This window comes from Nycticebus coucang, chromosome 17 (genome assembly GCF_027406575.1).
Source record: "Nycticebus coucang isolate mNycCou1 chromosome 17, mNycCou1.pri, whole genome shotgun sequence".
Classification (NCBI taxonomy): Eukaryota; Metazoa; Chordata; class Mammalia; order Primates; family Lorisidae; genus Nycticebus; species Nycticebus coucang.
In genome coordinates, this window is record NC_069796.1 from 11,386,733 (window position 1) to 11,403,313 (window position 16,581).

A 16,581-nucleotide genomic window follows, 5' to 3' on the forward strand; every position below is an offset into this window, starting at 1 on the left:
CAAACTTCAGAGAAATGTCCAGAAAAGCAGCATCCCTCTGGGAAATGAAGATGGCATGTCCAGTGCAGAAAACATTAAGAGAGTTTGGTATTTGCAAACCCAGAGAAAAGACTGTTCCTGAGCAAAATGGGGTCAGTAGTGGTGAGATCTGCCTTAAATATTCAGAAAGAAGAAAGTGAGACCGTGACCCTCTCTGCCAAACCACCAATCAACCTGAACGAAAATCCAGCCCAGTTTCTCATGGACGTATAACACGGCAGCTCTGTGACTTGGTTTCTGCCCCGAGTGTTTAGACTGCTGTCATTTTTTCCCTACTGGTATACCATATTGCTTTCCTTCTGTGAAGCTAAGTATATAAAATAAGACATCACCACAAATTCTCCTACCTTCTTAGAGTAAAAACGCAGAAAATGAAGGCTGATGCTATAAGCCATCTGAGAATTTGTATCTGAAGATCAAACCCAGCCATTTTCACAGTTCTTTCCTTAAAGCTCTACAAAGCTCAAAGATGCTATTTATTTTTCAGCCCTCCTTTTTTGTGTGTGACCCTCATCCTCCCATTAGTATCATTTTATTAGTTAGTGAGTAACTTGACATTTTCTTTTGGAAGCAGCTTTAGGTGAGTTAATGATGTTTGCAGAGATTTTATTATTTTTTTAAAAAACAGACCTGCTAAGGGGATTTGTGCCTGTCTGGGGTAGGCCAACATGAAGCCTAGTATTTATGTGATAACATTCCTATTTTATGCACCGGAGCAACTCCATTGCATTCTGTCCCCTGACATTTGAAGATAGCTTTAGGGTTTTTTTTTAATCTTCCACTTTCCGTCCTTTCTCAGACTCTCCTCCATGCCTTACCCTCCCCACCGTTGGATTGTTCGTCTTTATCGGCTTGGAAACAGGATTGCAATGTGATTTTCCACTTGGTTTCTAGTGGAATGTAATTTTTAGAAGTTTCTCTATCTTCTGTCTCCATGTGGGTGGAGAGGAAAACTCTCTCCATCAAGGCTCAGAAGGTGTCACAAAACATACCTACCAGGAATGCTGGCAGTCTGGAGCCAAGGCATCTAGAACAGTATACAAAGTAAAGCCAGACTCCAGACAACAGAGGAAGAAGGGAACTTCTGGTGGGTCCTACAGGACTTGGAGATACTCTGTTTCCCCTGCCTTGTCTCTCTGTGTTGAGTCCTCATAGAAATCAGCAGGTCTTGGTTAGAATTCTATGCGGGGCTCTCACAATCCATATCTGAGCAGCCCCTGATCTGAGCAGGGATCGCTTGGGGTGAGATAGTGTGGGCTACTTGGGACAGAGCCGGTAGATTTTTTTTTTCTTCCTCTTAATTTGATAACTGAAAATCACCCATTTTGGCTCCACGGGGTACTGGCCATCTACTCCCAGCTTTGCAGGGCATCAGCGAACTCTGTAAGCACCTGGGCTTTGTGTGCTCTGCCTTGAGGTGCAAACAGCACCCCCTCTCTCCAGAGCCGTGGGACGATGAGGTTGTGGGTAAGAGAGCAGCTCTCCGCTTGCCCTTGCTCCTGCACTCTCCTCTGCTGCAGATGAAAGTCATAGCTGGGCTCCTTCTTGCAGGAGCACAGGGGATCCGTGCTTCGACACAAATAACTAAAGAGCATTCCTTTTTCGGGAAAGGAAGCACGAAGGATTCTAAGCCGCTCAGGCACCCCTCTGAGGAGCTGGTGGACTCAGGCAGGAGGAGATGGGATAGGGCTTTCTGGAGGGTGTTCTGCAGAAGGCTGCCCAAATCCATCCCGCTACTGACAACTCCCGGCTCTGGCATCACAGGACAAGGGCGATCCCGTGACCTCCCCCTCATTTTCATTCTGTGCACTGTGGGTGGGGAGCCTGGCCCTGCTCCTGGGCTCAGGGGTGGGCACACGATTCCCTTGGCTACCAGAACTGGATCAGGGTCAGGCAGATGAAACAAGGGAACGCAGAAACCCAGTGAGTGCCCAAGGCAAGTAGCACCCCTACCTCCTTTCTTTTGGGGTTGCTTAGTCAGAGGCATGTAGGCCTGGCTGCCCCTGGACGCCTTTGTCACCAAGCAAGAATAGCTATTCAAAAATGAAGTGAATGGAGAGGAGAGATGTTTCTAACAACATCAAAACCCCTCTAGCATCTTTCTGCTGTGCCTGGATGAAGCAAGGCCTCCCCCAAAGTCTTCATTTACGGAGCCAGTTTTGCTATGTTTTATGTTCCTTGCAACCAAAGGAACCCGACTGCTGTGAGCATTGACAGAGGGAATTTTTAGATGGACTTTCATTGTCTTAAATCTTTGGAAATTGGTGATTTTTACTGGAGATAGAACACATATACCTCTGATGGAGTTAAATAACTATGCAGGGCTGTGTGGAGTGTGGTTTTATTGCTTCTATAAAAGATTCTCAAACTTAGTGACTTCACACAATGCGCATTTATTATGTTATAGTTCAATTTTTCAGGAGTCTGGGGGCTACTGTTAAGGTGCCAACAGGGCTGCGCTCCTTGCTGGAGGCCCTAGGGAAGACTTTGTGTCCCTGCCTTTTCCAGCTTCTAGAGGCCGCCCACGTTTGCTGTTTTGTGGCTCCCTTTCTCCATTGTCAAAGGCAACAACAGAATTTCCATCATCACGTATCTTTCTTATATATATATATTTTGTTTGTTTGTTTGTTTCAGATTAATATGAGGGTGCAGATGATTAGGTTACCTTTTTGTGTTTGTTAGGTAAAGTCCAAGTTGTAGTTGAGACCTTCACTCAGGACGTGTGCCTCGTACCCCTGCGTTGTGCCCCTTAGGTCCCCTCTCTCTTCCCTCCTCCGCCTCCCTTCCCCCCACCTGTTTCTCTTGTGTGGGAGTGCATTTGTTGGTCGACTGGTTTCATATTAGTATTGAGTACATTGGATACTTGGGGAGCAGCCTGTGGAGCAGAGGGCTCATTATTCTCTGTAGACAGTAAGGAACCCCCAGTGCCACCTACTCTTGCTCCCTTGGTGACCTCCTTCACTCCCACCAATGCCACCTGTATGTCGATAACTGTCAAATGCACGCTGCATCCAGACCAGCTTCTCAGAACCCCCTGCTCATACACAGAGTGCCTGCTGGGCCTTGCCATGCTGAGCTCTAAAAGGCAACTCAAATGCTTCAAAATGGGCTTCATTATCCAAAAGAAAACTTCTGCTTTTCATTCCTCTCTCCACTGTCTCTTTTCCCAGTCTTCTACACCTCAATAAACAGATACTCTAGTCTTCCTACTGCAGGGAAAAAGGTATGGTGTCTGAGGATAGGCTTTCTTTCAGACCCCGCACTGAACTCATCAGAAAATCCTATCTGTTCCACCTTTAAAATATGTCCAACTACTTCTCTGTATCTCTGACATTAAGTCCTAGCTCTGGTCACTGTCATCACTCCACCAGGGTCACTGGAAGGCTCCTCATGGGGCTCCCTCCTTTCACCATGGCCCCTTTTTTCCAATAAAGTAGCCAGACTAACCCTCTTAGAATTCTAATGATAACTGCATTTAAAACCTCAGTGGCTCTGCATGGCACTCAGAAGCAAAGCCAAAGACCTTACAACAGCCTGCAAGGCCCTGCACCCCGGTCCTGCCCTGTCCAGCCCCTCTCTGACCTTGTCACTGGCTGTACTCTCTGTCTCACACACACACCCTTCCCCGGCCACGCCGCCTCCTTGCTGCCCCGCGAACCACACACCTGCTTCTGCCCCGGGTCCTGGGCTGGTACAGTGCTGCTCTTTTCCTCTTTCCTGTGACTTGCTCAAGCAATTGTCCAGGTCACTGGACAATTTTTAAATAAGGAAGTGGGAATGTGAGTGCCACTAAAAGAAAGATGGCTATTAGTAACATGGACCTCTTTGGAGGAGAACAGAGCCTCAGTAGTTTAGCTGGACTCCATCTGACACATCTGCAAAGTGTCCAGCTGGGTGGATGGCTCCTTGCAGGGAGAAGGGCAGTGACCGGGCCTCCTTCTGCCTTGTCTTGGGGCTCCCTGCAGACACCAGAGAAGCCAGGCTTGTGGGGTGGGGGGGGCTCTGTGTGCTCACTTGGAGTGTCTTGGAGCTGGTTTAGGAAGTAATCAGAGGGTGTGTTTGGGACATGGCAGGCTCAGGGGAAGACGGATCACAGGAGGGTCTAGGAAAGTGCTCAGTGAGAGGACAGAGACAACCCCGGGAAGGTGACGGTGTGTACTGACCTCTCTGCTTTTCCATGTCGGTGAGAAAGCATGGAATTTATCAGATTTTCTGAAGACAGGAAAATGTCATTTTACAGAAAATATTACAGAAATCTCTGTTTCATAGGCTGAGTGATTGAGGCAATCTGTACCTTTGAGCCCACGGATAGCTGTGCTGTGATAGCAACCCTGCCTTCTCAGGAAGGCCCTGGCTCATAAATCTTGCCTGACCATTTAATGTTCTCCCGTTAACCTAGCTGAAATTTCACTTAAGCAGTTTCACAGTTAAATATTGGCAGAGTCCTGTTTTCCCACCACTGAGTGAAAAAGATGAGTTGCTTCTTCCAGAGAGCTGATGATGTGAGCAGGAAACCTTCCATACATTTCTGGGTGAGGACAACATGGCCATTGTTATGGAGGCTGCAGTCATTGAGAGGAAGGTGCCAGCTCCATAAACCCGAGTAGGGCTCTAGATGCCAAGACAGGACAAACCATAGGGGCAGAACCCCACCAATTACTTAGTGAACCTTGATAAAAATGGTGGCATTCCCAAGGCAGTCGAGCCCTTAGGTCATTGACTGACTCTTGCCAATTCCCTTCAGGTATACTTTTGAACATGGCAATGGTTTATTTCTTGGCACCTCTGAACCCACTGTTGAGAAGACAAAATTGCCCTTTTATTTTGAAATGCACACCTGTCTGTCCTCCCGCAATGCTCCAGGCCACAGGTATTGGCTTTCCCAACAGGGGCCTCCCTTCTCCAGCTGTCTTTCTGGAGCAGGTGTTTACTTTGCCTGGGTGGTATCAATAGATTCCTAGTGGACACATTATTTTGGTCAAATATTTACCCAATTTTCTGATTTTTTTCCCAGGGACAACTTTATTATTGCTTGATTTTTGAAAACTCAAATAGGACGTAACATAATATAGAGTTTTAGTGTAGCTTCCTTATTTCCATCCATCCTTGTCACTCAGGCATCATCATGGTCTAAATGTACGTAATTCCTCAATATCCAGCTTTCTACCCTTCTGAGCTTCCTTGGAAGTGAACTGAGGAATTGAGTGGTTAAACTGTGGCCTTCTGAGTCATGTCTGGGACCACGGTCCCCTTTGAAGCCTTGCTTTCTACTGGGTCACTCTTCCTCCTGGCTCCAGATCTCCTCCTCAGCCTGCTAGACTTTTCCTTTTAAATTGGTTTCCTTCAAAGTCATTCCCCTCTTCCCCTGGCCCTCGAGGACACTACACCACTCAACTGGAGGAAGTTGAGCAGAGATATACAACAAATACAGGAAGAGCGACTGCCCTCCCCCGACCCAGCAGCAGTCCGGAGACAAGAAGCCGAAAAGCTTGACAACCTGCTCAGCAGAGTGTGGGAATGAAAACTCTGGGGAGAATCCCTGAATTGCGCTCCCACTGAATGACCCCGTACAGGACAAAGCTGCGACTCTAGATGCTGTGCAAGCTCGTCCAGGTGGATGAAGTTGCTCTTCTGGGTGTTGGTACGGGAAGTCAACATCACGGTTCCTCAAAAAGAGTAGAAATCTGTGACTCAGTACGAACAAATATTAGTGAGCGTCTGTTGCACGAAAGGCACTGGGGATAAGACAGCATCCTGTCATGAAGCTGCCAATCCAAGGAAAAGAGGGTTGAAGAAAAAGAAGGACGCAGCCGGAGGTACAGAGTCAGGAGCGGGAGCCTTCCTGGCAGAGGGCACAGCTAGCGCAAAGGCTGTGAGGTGGAAATAAGATCTGCACCCCAGGAAAGTAGAAAGAGAACAACGTGGCTGGAGACTGATAGGTAGAGGTGAGAATGGGGAGGGTCAGATCTCAGAAGCTTTTAGGTAACGGTGAGAGGTGGGATTTTGCGTTAAGTCCGGCAGGACGGGCAGCGTGTTCTGAGTAACATTGTAAAAGCCCACGCTGTCTCTCCACTCCTGCAAGGGTGGCAGAAGGAAGAGGGGACTGGAGCCAAAGATGGGCATTTAGGAAGGAGAGCATGTGGCTTACTTCTTCTACAAGTAGAAAGTTTCAGTTCTGGACGGTAAAAGTGAAGCTGGTTTCCCACAGCATCTGCATGCCTGCATTTAATGTAAAGCTTCTTCCCTCGTGACCTATAAGAAGTGGGCGTGGGGGCCCTTTCTAAGCATCCGATCATCTCTGTATCACATCTAAGTCTGGTACCCTTACGGGTGGAAGTCACAGAATAATAGGATTACAGAGCTAGGAAAGAGGCCATATTATATTTTCTTTCTTTTTCTCTCTCTCGCTCTCTTTTTTTCCCTCAGCCTGGCTGTACTCAGATCCTTTGGGTCTAGATGTTTTACTTTTGAAAAAAATATTAATAGCCTAATTGAGATATAATTTATATGCCACAGATTTACCGATTTAAAATCAGTCATTTTTGGTGTACCCACAGATGTGTGCAACCATCACCACAGACTATTTTTAAAGTACATTTTTATCACCCCCCAAGGAAACTTCATACCCATTAGTGATCACTCCTCATTTCTCTATCCCCAGACCAAGGCAATCACTAATCTACTCTCTGTTTTTCTAAATTTGCTTATTCCGTAAATTGTATATAAATATAATCCAAAAATCCGTAGCTTTGTGGGATTAGATTCTTTCACTATGCAGAGAGTTTTCAAAGTTGATCCACGTTTTTTTTTTTTTTTTTGGTTTTTGGCCGGGGCTGGGTTTGAACCTGCCACCTCCGGCATATGGGACTGGCGCCCTACCCCTTGAGCCACAGGCGCCACCTGATCCACGTTTTTGCATGTGTGAGTACTTCATTTCTTTTAATCGATGCATAACATTCTGTTATCTGAGATGTTATTTTATCCATTCATCAGCTGATGGTCATTTGGGTATTTTTACCTTTTGGTTATTATGGACAATGCTGTTATGCATGTGTATGTACAAGTTTTTGTGGATAAATGTTCTCATTTCTCTTGGGCACATACCGAGGGGTGGAATTGTTGTGTCACACTGTAGATGATTCTCTTCATTTCAAGAACTGTCAGCCTGCTTTCCAGGTAACTGTTTTTGAAAATACTCTCTGCCCAGTCTAAGACATAACACCCTGTACCCTGACCACACATTCCTTACATTAACTTTCTGTCCAGGAAGGTTTTCTTCACAAAGAATCACAAAACTTAACTTTTTCTGTATTTAAAAGTAAAGTTTAAAGCCTCATCCCTTAGCTTCTCCTGAAGAAAGCAACAGTCAATTCTTTAGCTTACTTTCTTTAAATAGCTTCTATTTTTCCTACGCTATTCCACTCCTTCCCAGACTCCTTCCCTTAAAATACAGAAATCAAACACGATCCAGCACCCTACAAGGGTCTGAGCAGTGCCAACCATCACAAAGGATTGCTTTCCCAGTGACGCCTCATGCTGCTGTCTTGGTTGTATTACACTCACTCTGACCCACTGGCTTTTCCCCGCCGTTCCTCTGTGAGCTGGAGTAATCTCTCTCCTCTCCTTGCAATGTTCCGTGTCTATGAGCATCACTCTCCATGCCATTGAATCTGATACTAATCTGTCTCCTGAAACTGAGGCTTTCTTTCCTGCCACCTTCACACGCTGGTGAGACTCTAACTCATGTCTGTAGTCTGGCCCATAACACCAGGTACTTCAGAGGCTGTGAGAAGAGCCCTTTCCTCTGGAATGAACCTCGGCATAAACACTTCACTTCTGTTGGGTTCTTCCCTTTGAAATGAGAGAAGCAGAATCCTTCTTCCTCTCATGCTCAACACAGTCATTCTGCTTCCTATTTGTCTATTCATTCTTTCCCCGATAATCAGTGATCGAGGGCCAGGCACTGTTCTAGGTTCTGGGGACAGAGTAGTGAACGACACAGACGCAGACCCGCCCTTGTGGTCTGTACAGTGAAGGTCATGCAACTGAAGCATAAATAAGCTGGAGCTGTGAGACAAGATCATTTGAAAGGAACTTTATATATATTTTTGTTTTCAATAAAGACGTGGGAAGGCCAGGCTCAGTGGCTCACAGTTGTAATCCTTGCACTCTGGGAAGCACAGGCAGGTGGACTGCCTGAGCTCAGGAGTTTGAGACCCTGATTAAGAGTGATACTTTGTCTCTAAAAAAAAAAAAAAATAGAAGAACTAGCCGGGTGTTGTGGCAGGTGCCTGTAGTCCCAGCCACTCAGGAGGCAGAGGCAAGAGGATCACCTGAGCCCAAGAGTTAGGTTGCTGTGAGCTATGACGCCATGGCACTCTACCCTGGGTGACAGAGTGAGACTCTGTCTTGACAGAAAGGAGAGAAAGGGAAGGGAAGGGAAGGGAAGGGAAGGGAAGGGAAGGGAAAAGGAAGGGGAAGGAAAGGAAGGAAGAAAGAGAAAGAGAGAGAGAGAGAAAGAGAAGGAAAGGAAGAAAGCTGTAGAACAGAAGGGTTACTTGACTTGTCATCAGCAGTCCCTGGGTGGACCCTGGTACTAGATAGCTAGAGTCCTTTTCATCACACTGTGCTAACGGAAAAGGTTTGCAAAGCTCCTGCAACTGACAGACATGACCTGGGTTCACACCGCACTCCTTAGCTGTGGGGACATTTAGGAGATGTTAGTAGACCCTGCTGTATATCTTGGAAGGAAAACACAAGGAACATGGCTGAGAAGTAAGAACCAGTATTTGAAATTTCTTTGCTAAACCAAGGCCTTTTACTTGATAATCTTCTACAAGGTCAGAGCTCCAAGTTGCAGTAAACAGCGTGAGTAAACATACGCAGTCTTTCACAGGCAGATTCCTTTTGTTGTCTTCAAGGGACTAAAAATGCAGCTTTTGGAGGGCAAGTCAGGCAGGGAATGTTCCTGTTTCAATTTCGAAGTTCAGCATGTCATTTTACGCTCCCAGTGGCTTCCTGTTTCCCCTTACCCTCAGAGTTCAGATTAACAGCACTTTCCATTTTGAAAACAGTGCAGATGTTTCACCCTTATGGGCTCACAGATGTTGTGTGAACACATGAGCCTTTCTGAGGTCGCTTGAGCTTTTTCTCCACGCCTCACTTTAGACTGTGCGGGGAGTGGGGTGGAGTAGAATTTTTTCACTGGTAAGGGAGATAATTGCACAATTGTCTTATTAGAAGGCCATGCTCACAGTCACCCCTCTAAAGCTTCTAGTTTTGCAGCCTGGAAAAATCACCGTTTCTGATGTCTACACTTGGCTCTGATGCTGGGTACATGACTCTTTCTCCATCCTGAAGGCCAAAAGCTGTCTGTGCTGACTCTACTCTCTGTGTCAGCACATGCTTTCTCTGCTGAATCTCAGGGGAAATAATGAAAATAAAAAAGACTGGAAGGAGGACTAAATTTGTATCAAAGAGACGCAAACTCCGTCCTCTAAGTTAGAAAGAAATTAAAGGGGAAACATTGCAATGGCTCAAAAGTGACATATTTACAAATTTGAAGCAAATTTGGAAAAATTTTTAAAGGTTTCAAAAGAAACATGATGAAATCTTTAGGAAATCACCATCCTTCCATCCGTTCCTAGAACACTCCCTTCCCCATTGCTCCACCTTCCCTGGGGAATGAACACACACACACACACACACACACACACACACACACATTTTGCCAACAAATAGTCTGGTAACCACTGGCAGAAAAGGATTTAATCATTTCCCAAGTAAGACAAGAGAAGAGCTGGTCTCTAGAACTTGTAGTTCCCAAGGTGTCAAGGAATGTTGTACACTGCAAATGGCAGCTATCATGCTTCCCGGCAGAAATACTTCTGACTGTGTTTGTTTGCTTAGAGATGATGCTTATTTGTTGGACCCGTCAATCCCAGGACTCAAAACCCTCTGGTTCTTAGCTGTCATCTTGCCACAAGCTGCTTTTAGCTAGGTCTTCAAGCCATCTTTCCGTGGGAATTGAGGTAAAGTGATTTTCTTTTCAGTTCTATAAATATGTATGGATTCCTTACTGTGTGTTAGTTTTGCTCCAGAGAGTGGCAAGTTAAAAGAAATAAGAAAGAATACTACATTTTCTAACTTCGAGTCAATTACAGTCTTGTCTTTGTGGAAATGAACAGAGACAGGGTAACCCAATGATTATTATGACCTTCCCTGGTCTCTCTCAAGGCTACCAACTGGTTTTACCAAAAAGCTGAACAGGTGCGTCTTTCACCTGGGACCAAGGGCCACTCTGATAACTGTTGGATGCCTGCAGACCCCATGCAGATTGCTCCCAACAAGCTTACCAATATGAGAATATTACACTCCGGGTGTCTAGATGTCTTAAAAACTTCACAGGAGGATGGTAACTATTGTTCATGCTTACACCTGGAGGAGGTAGATGAATCAGTGTAACCTTCACTGGCACCATATCATGGTAACTACATGGCAATCACATGGAGGTATAATGAATCTACAAGAACCAGATGCATTCATTCTGATATATCACCCTTAAGAGGTTCCAAGAGAAAAGCAGAAATATTTACAATTTAATAGACAAAGAAAAACTAACATCCGGAAGGAGTATAGTGAATAAAGCCAAGGCCCAGGGGCCAGATTCTCTAGATCCTGATTGTGCTACTCCCCTACTGTAAAATCACAGAAAATCTTCTTAATCTATGCAATGCTTTGGTTATCTCACCTATAAAACTAGGATAATAATAATAGAATCTGCCTCATGGAGTCATAAAGGTTGAAGAAATGAATACAATCACCCCTCTGTATAGGCACCCCTCTGCACCTGTGGATTCAACCAACCTTGGATGGAATTTATTCCAAAAGTTAAAATGGTAGAAAGTAACAACACAACAATTAAAAAAAATACAAATAAAAACCAAAACAGTAGAACAACTATTTATGTAGCATTTACATTGTATTCGGTATTAGGAGTAACCTGGAGATGATTTAAATGCAAATCTTGAATAAAGTTAAGGAGATAAACACCTTCACTAAGAATTCGTGAGTTGAAAGCAGATTACAGATACGCTAGCACTGGTATATGCAGGTGATACAGCAAAACCTGTGTGTCCTCTCAGGCAGCATTTTACCTCTGGTCTTCTAACCTAAAAGACATTCACACAGGCTTACAAAGATGCTTATTTGTAAATCCTCAATGCCCCTCAGTGGGCAAATGGCTAAAAAGGGAAACAAATTACTGTGACATGATATTAGGTAAAAGGAATAAGTTTGAGAATTCTTGTTTTTCTCCAAAACATTCCAGGTATGTATTTGTACGTACATATAAATGCTAAAATGAGACTGGCAAGGTGTACAAACCATTAGCAATGGTCGCGTCTGCAAAGTATTTGACAGTCAAGTATGGATGAGTGAAGACTTGCATGTTTCCCTACAGGCTGATATATTTCTTGAATATTCCATAAGAAACTGCATTCATGAATTCCTTATTTATTAAAAGAACAAATAACGGTTCAGAGGCTGTAAGATATACACTGAAAGAGTTACTAAAACACTATTCTATATACTTAACACACCAGAGGAAATATTGTACATGCCAAGAGCGACACGGTAGATATAAAAATTCTAGAGATATAACTTATAGTGTCTGAGGTGAAAAATATACTAGATTTTTATCAGAATTTGCATAAGAAACACGAGAGGAATTTTACATAGCAATAGAAACTAAAATGAAACAGAGAGGAAAAGGACTAAGAACAAATGATCAGAGCCTCAGAAAACCAAGTGACAACCGGAAAGAAGCAGAGACACGTGAAATGGAAATCCCTAAAAAATAGGACAACGGGACAAAAAGAATAGGAGAAAGGGACAAAAAGAATCTGAAGTAACAGTGGCTGAAAGTTTCCAAATGCAATTAAAACTAGAACCCACAGATCCAAGAAGGTCAATAAAACCCAAGCATTAGTAGACAATAGAAAGCACAGTATGAAAAATCATCATAAAATTTCTCTAAACTAATAATAACAAAAAGCAGTCAGAGAAAAACATACATTGCATACATCCCGAGGAATAACGTTAAGGGCGACAGCAGAGCTCTCATAGGAAACCATATAAGCTAGAAAACAGTGGGGCAGCATCTTTAAAATGCTGAAATTTGTTATCCCACCGAAATACAAAGTCAAAGTCAAGATAAAGACATTTTATACATGGAAAAGCTGAAAGAATTCAACATCAACAGATCTTCACTGTAAGAGATGTTAAAAATAAGAGATGTTAAAAATAAGCTTTCTGGGCGGCGCCTGTGGCTCAAAGGGTAGGGTGCCGGCCCCATATGCCAGAGGTGGTGAGTTCAAGCCCAGCCTCGGCCAAAAACTGCAAAATAAATAAATAAATAAATAAGCCTTCTATGCAGAAGTCTCCCTGACTTTGTTCCTTCTCCTGGGTTGTCTTGTATCATGTGATAAGGCCCTAGTGACACTGATGACTTTGTCTCTCAGGGTGTTTGAAAGAAGAGAGAGAGACCTTTTCTTGCTAGAGTCATGGAAGGAAGAAAAAGCACCTTGGAGGTGGGGCCTGCCCACTCCTTGGAGATGAATCCAGTCCTATATCCTCTGAGGACTAGAGCAGGTTGAAAAATCAACCCTAGAGGAGCCAGGATCAGGTTATGGAGGTGAGAGAATGAATTAAAGAAAAGATCAGACACTTATACCAGAAGAGCAATGTCAGGGAGGGCGTGCTCTGGGCACGATGCAGAGAGGAAATCTCTAGAGCTCAGAGGTTGCTGCCGTCTCGCCAGTTCCCTCCAGCCCTGGGTGACGGACGGTGGGGGGTTCCCCCTACAAACTGAGCAGTGGTCACTTTGAGTGTGGGGAGACACAATAAATCACCAAGTTTTTTCTAGACAAGGGAGGAATAATAAAGACAATGAAATGTCTAGCTAGTAACTAGAGCATTTCCATTAAAAAATGAACTCCTCCTAAAATAAGAACAAACAAACAAAATTGTAGTTACCAATGGCTGTATCAGACAGTCCCAGTTTAGTGCCTTTCTCTATTTGAACATTAATTTGCTTTAAATGTTGAATCTAATACGGAATTTCTTAATTTTTAGGTGTTCATTAAGTATAGACTTTCTGTTAAGCTTGATAATATAAAGAACTATCCTTTTCCCAATTTTTCTGTGAATTCTATTTTATTTTTCTTAATGTAGACCCCAAAAGGAATCTGGTAAATGTGTCAATATGAATTTTAGATCTGCTGCTTTAAAATTGATAGGCCTGTGGAGATAAGTAAGGCTATGAGATGGGAATGTAGCCTCCATGACAATATATTGGCCTGGCAATCTGGAAGGAGGGGAAGATTTGAAAAAAGTACAGGCAGCGTTCTGAGAGACTGTCTCACAAAGCAGGGAACAGCTCGGCACGTACCCACCAACCAGAAGACACGGCTTGACTAACGAGGTTTGGAACAGGACAGAAGGGATGATGTGGGGGAAAATATTTAGTGTAATCAGGAAAGTCTTGGGAACTGTAGCTGGAAAGGTTGGCTGAGAGGAATGTGAGCACAAGTAGCAGCTGAAATGTCAGAGAGAGTCAGAGAGAGAAGCTAATGTCTCATTGTCAGACTGTCAACTGTGTCCAGCAATATCACCAGGCACTAATAATCGGCTCACCTTTGCTACCACGTTAAGAAGATATTTGTATTTTATTGTGTTCCTATATTTATTATATTTTATTCTTTCCTATTAAAAATAGTTTTAGCTTTCTAAATGGCCTGTCCATGCATGTGCTTTGAAGGCCCTGGGAGCGACGGAGAGCGCAGAGCGTGGGAAAGGAAAGACACACACAGGACTTCGTGAAGTGTGTGTGCTCCTTACAGGATGCGGAGAAAGCGTCGACGTGTCCATAGGGCTGTCTCCGGGGCAAGAGTCAAACCCAGCCACACCGGAATCCTCTGTTTGCCCTTCCTGAGCTCCACGGCACTCCCTCCCCCGAGATCAGGAGCTGCTTCAGATTCTTGTCAAGTCTTTATCATTTTGCCTTTTACATTTAGGTTTTTAATCAATCCTGAACAAATTTGTTTTGATGGGTTGAAGGACAACCCAGAAAAGAAAACACTCCAGCTCTCCCACTCTTCTGTTTCATCTGGCTACTCACGACTAGTTAGTGAAACGCCTGTATCACTGCTCTGCGGGATCTAGATCTGTCCCTGCATCTCTTCATCATGCTTTAGAGAAGCACTTTAGGTTTGTTCCTCTACGTCTGATTATTTTAGCTCTCCTCCCTTGCCTCTGTTGGAGGCCGGTCCTATGTTAGGCCATCTTCCTGTAGTCCTCGCGAGCACCACATGTGGCTGTTCCTCTTGTTTGCCCCACCTTGCAGGGAGTTCGAGCTTAACTTACCCAAGGTCACCTAGCTACTTAATGACAGAGTCACAATTTTAAAGTCTGTCCTCCTATCCTCTGCTCAAACACCTTCCATAGTGAGGGTGAGCATCCAGTCTGTCTATCCTGGTCACAGCCTTTCGGACAAAAAACATCCTGGACCATCCTGCCTTTTTTAACATGTAACTTGCTCTCTATGTCTTTTAAGATGTGTCTGCTGGTTGGATCCTAATTCTTTGTCTCTTTAAAGAATCAAATATCACTTAGCTGCCAAGCAGCCAAGTCCCAGGCTCTCAGCCATGTGCTCTTGCCAAGGGTTCTTGGCTAGATCTGGGGTTTTCCCAAAAGGGTTTGATACGCGATACTTATTCTTCAACCTAATTTTCAACCTGTGATGCCTTCCTAAGCCCACACAGGTAGTGGATTGTGCAGTTTTTCTTTTGTGTGCAAAGAGTGTTCCGTCATCAGCCCAGATTTACCTTCTCAAGGGTGTAAGTGAGAGAGGGCAGCCTGTGGGAATGGGAGAGCTGATTGGAGGATTAGAAATGGGTCCTTGGATTGACGTGCACTGCTTGGGTTGCCAAGCAGGGCTACGTTTTCAAAAGGGATAATTAGACAAGGTCTGTTTCAGATCTGAAATCTAGTTTAGAAAAAAGAATGGGTGAGAGGCAAGGCCCTTCACACTGAATTCTCCAAATCCTTGATCATGAAATATTCTCAGAATGTTGGCAATCACTTCTGGGTAACCCCACTTACACAACAGTTCCCAAAGCTGCCAGACACGCTGGTATGAAATGTTTAAGTAAGGTCAGTAAGCAATTTGGAAGTTCATTGTCTTTCTCTGAAGTGTCTTACCGGCTCTGAATATGAAGAATTTGAATCATCTTTTCTGGTACAAAAAACACACGAGGGAGAATGCACTTGGAGAGTTTGGCCCATCCTTGCAACATTGCTACATCCTGGAGCAGCTCCTGTGAGGTTGTGGAGGAAAGGACGCGACATATGGCTTTGTTGTTTGGATGTTTTACAGTTATTTGTTCTAAGGCTCCAAACTTGAAATATGATGGCTAAAGGCCAGAAGTATTTTGGAAAGAATAGTTCACATTTTTATCCCAAAGTCTATCCATGTCTGCTGGTCCCCAATTACACATCCTTTAGTTTACTGACAGCTCATCAACAGCAAGATGACGTTAGCTCCTAGCACAGAGGGTGCGTTCTGCTGGGAAGTGGGATAGACAAAGTGAGGTCCCTGCTCCGGGGCCCGGTGTTTGCTCCCCCTTTTTCAGACTCAGAGAGGTCCATCTTGTACCTTTCACCGTTTTTTTAAAACTGTCCTTCATCATCAGTTGTCACCGCTCTCAGCACGGGGTCCAAGAATGACCTCAGATGATTGTGTAAGTACTGGCTTTATTCATGAAGAAGAAAGACAGGGGTTCCCGCACGGCAAAACTCTGATTTGTACTGACACCTCCTCTTCAAAATCAGCTGCGAGCTAAGTGTTGATTTCAGAGTGTCCTGGAAATGGAGAAAGCGGGGAGGACAAGGAAAGAGTATTCTGTCAATTTAACTTGTTCTGGACTTAGGTATAGCTAGTTCCACGAAAAGGCATTTCTCAAAGTCTGAATTTTTCCTGTTTGTCCCAAAAAGTTCTGGCATAGATTGGTTCTCTATAAATGGGGCTCAGGAAAATCAGTGAAAACCTGTAATGCTATATTTTGGAAGTGATCTTTAACAGATAGTGTCTAAATTTATAGAGCATGTGTTGACAGCGAGGAAATTGGCATTGATTAGAAAATCTGGGAGAATGTAAGTTATAGATAGACAGCTGCTAAGATGTTCCTCTCTTGTTTGCTGGTGTGGGACATGGTAGGGGACAGTCCTGCTCTTCCACTTCCACTTCCAAATAACCATTCTGGGAGCATCGGCAACTGGGAGAGAAAGACTTTCTGATGTATTAGAAGATAAACCAATAAAAGAAAAAAGCCATGTCTGGAAAACAGACTGAGGTGGTTGGGATGGCGGATGCTGCCTCTCCATCCCTGAATCTGTGCTAGCTGAAACACGAAGCAAGGTGGGATCCAAAAACCAGAATATGCAGCCAGCACTGGGCTGGCGAGCGCAGCCAGATGGCCGCTC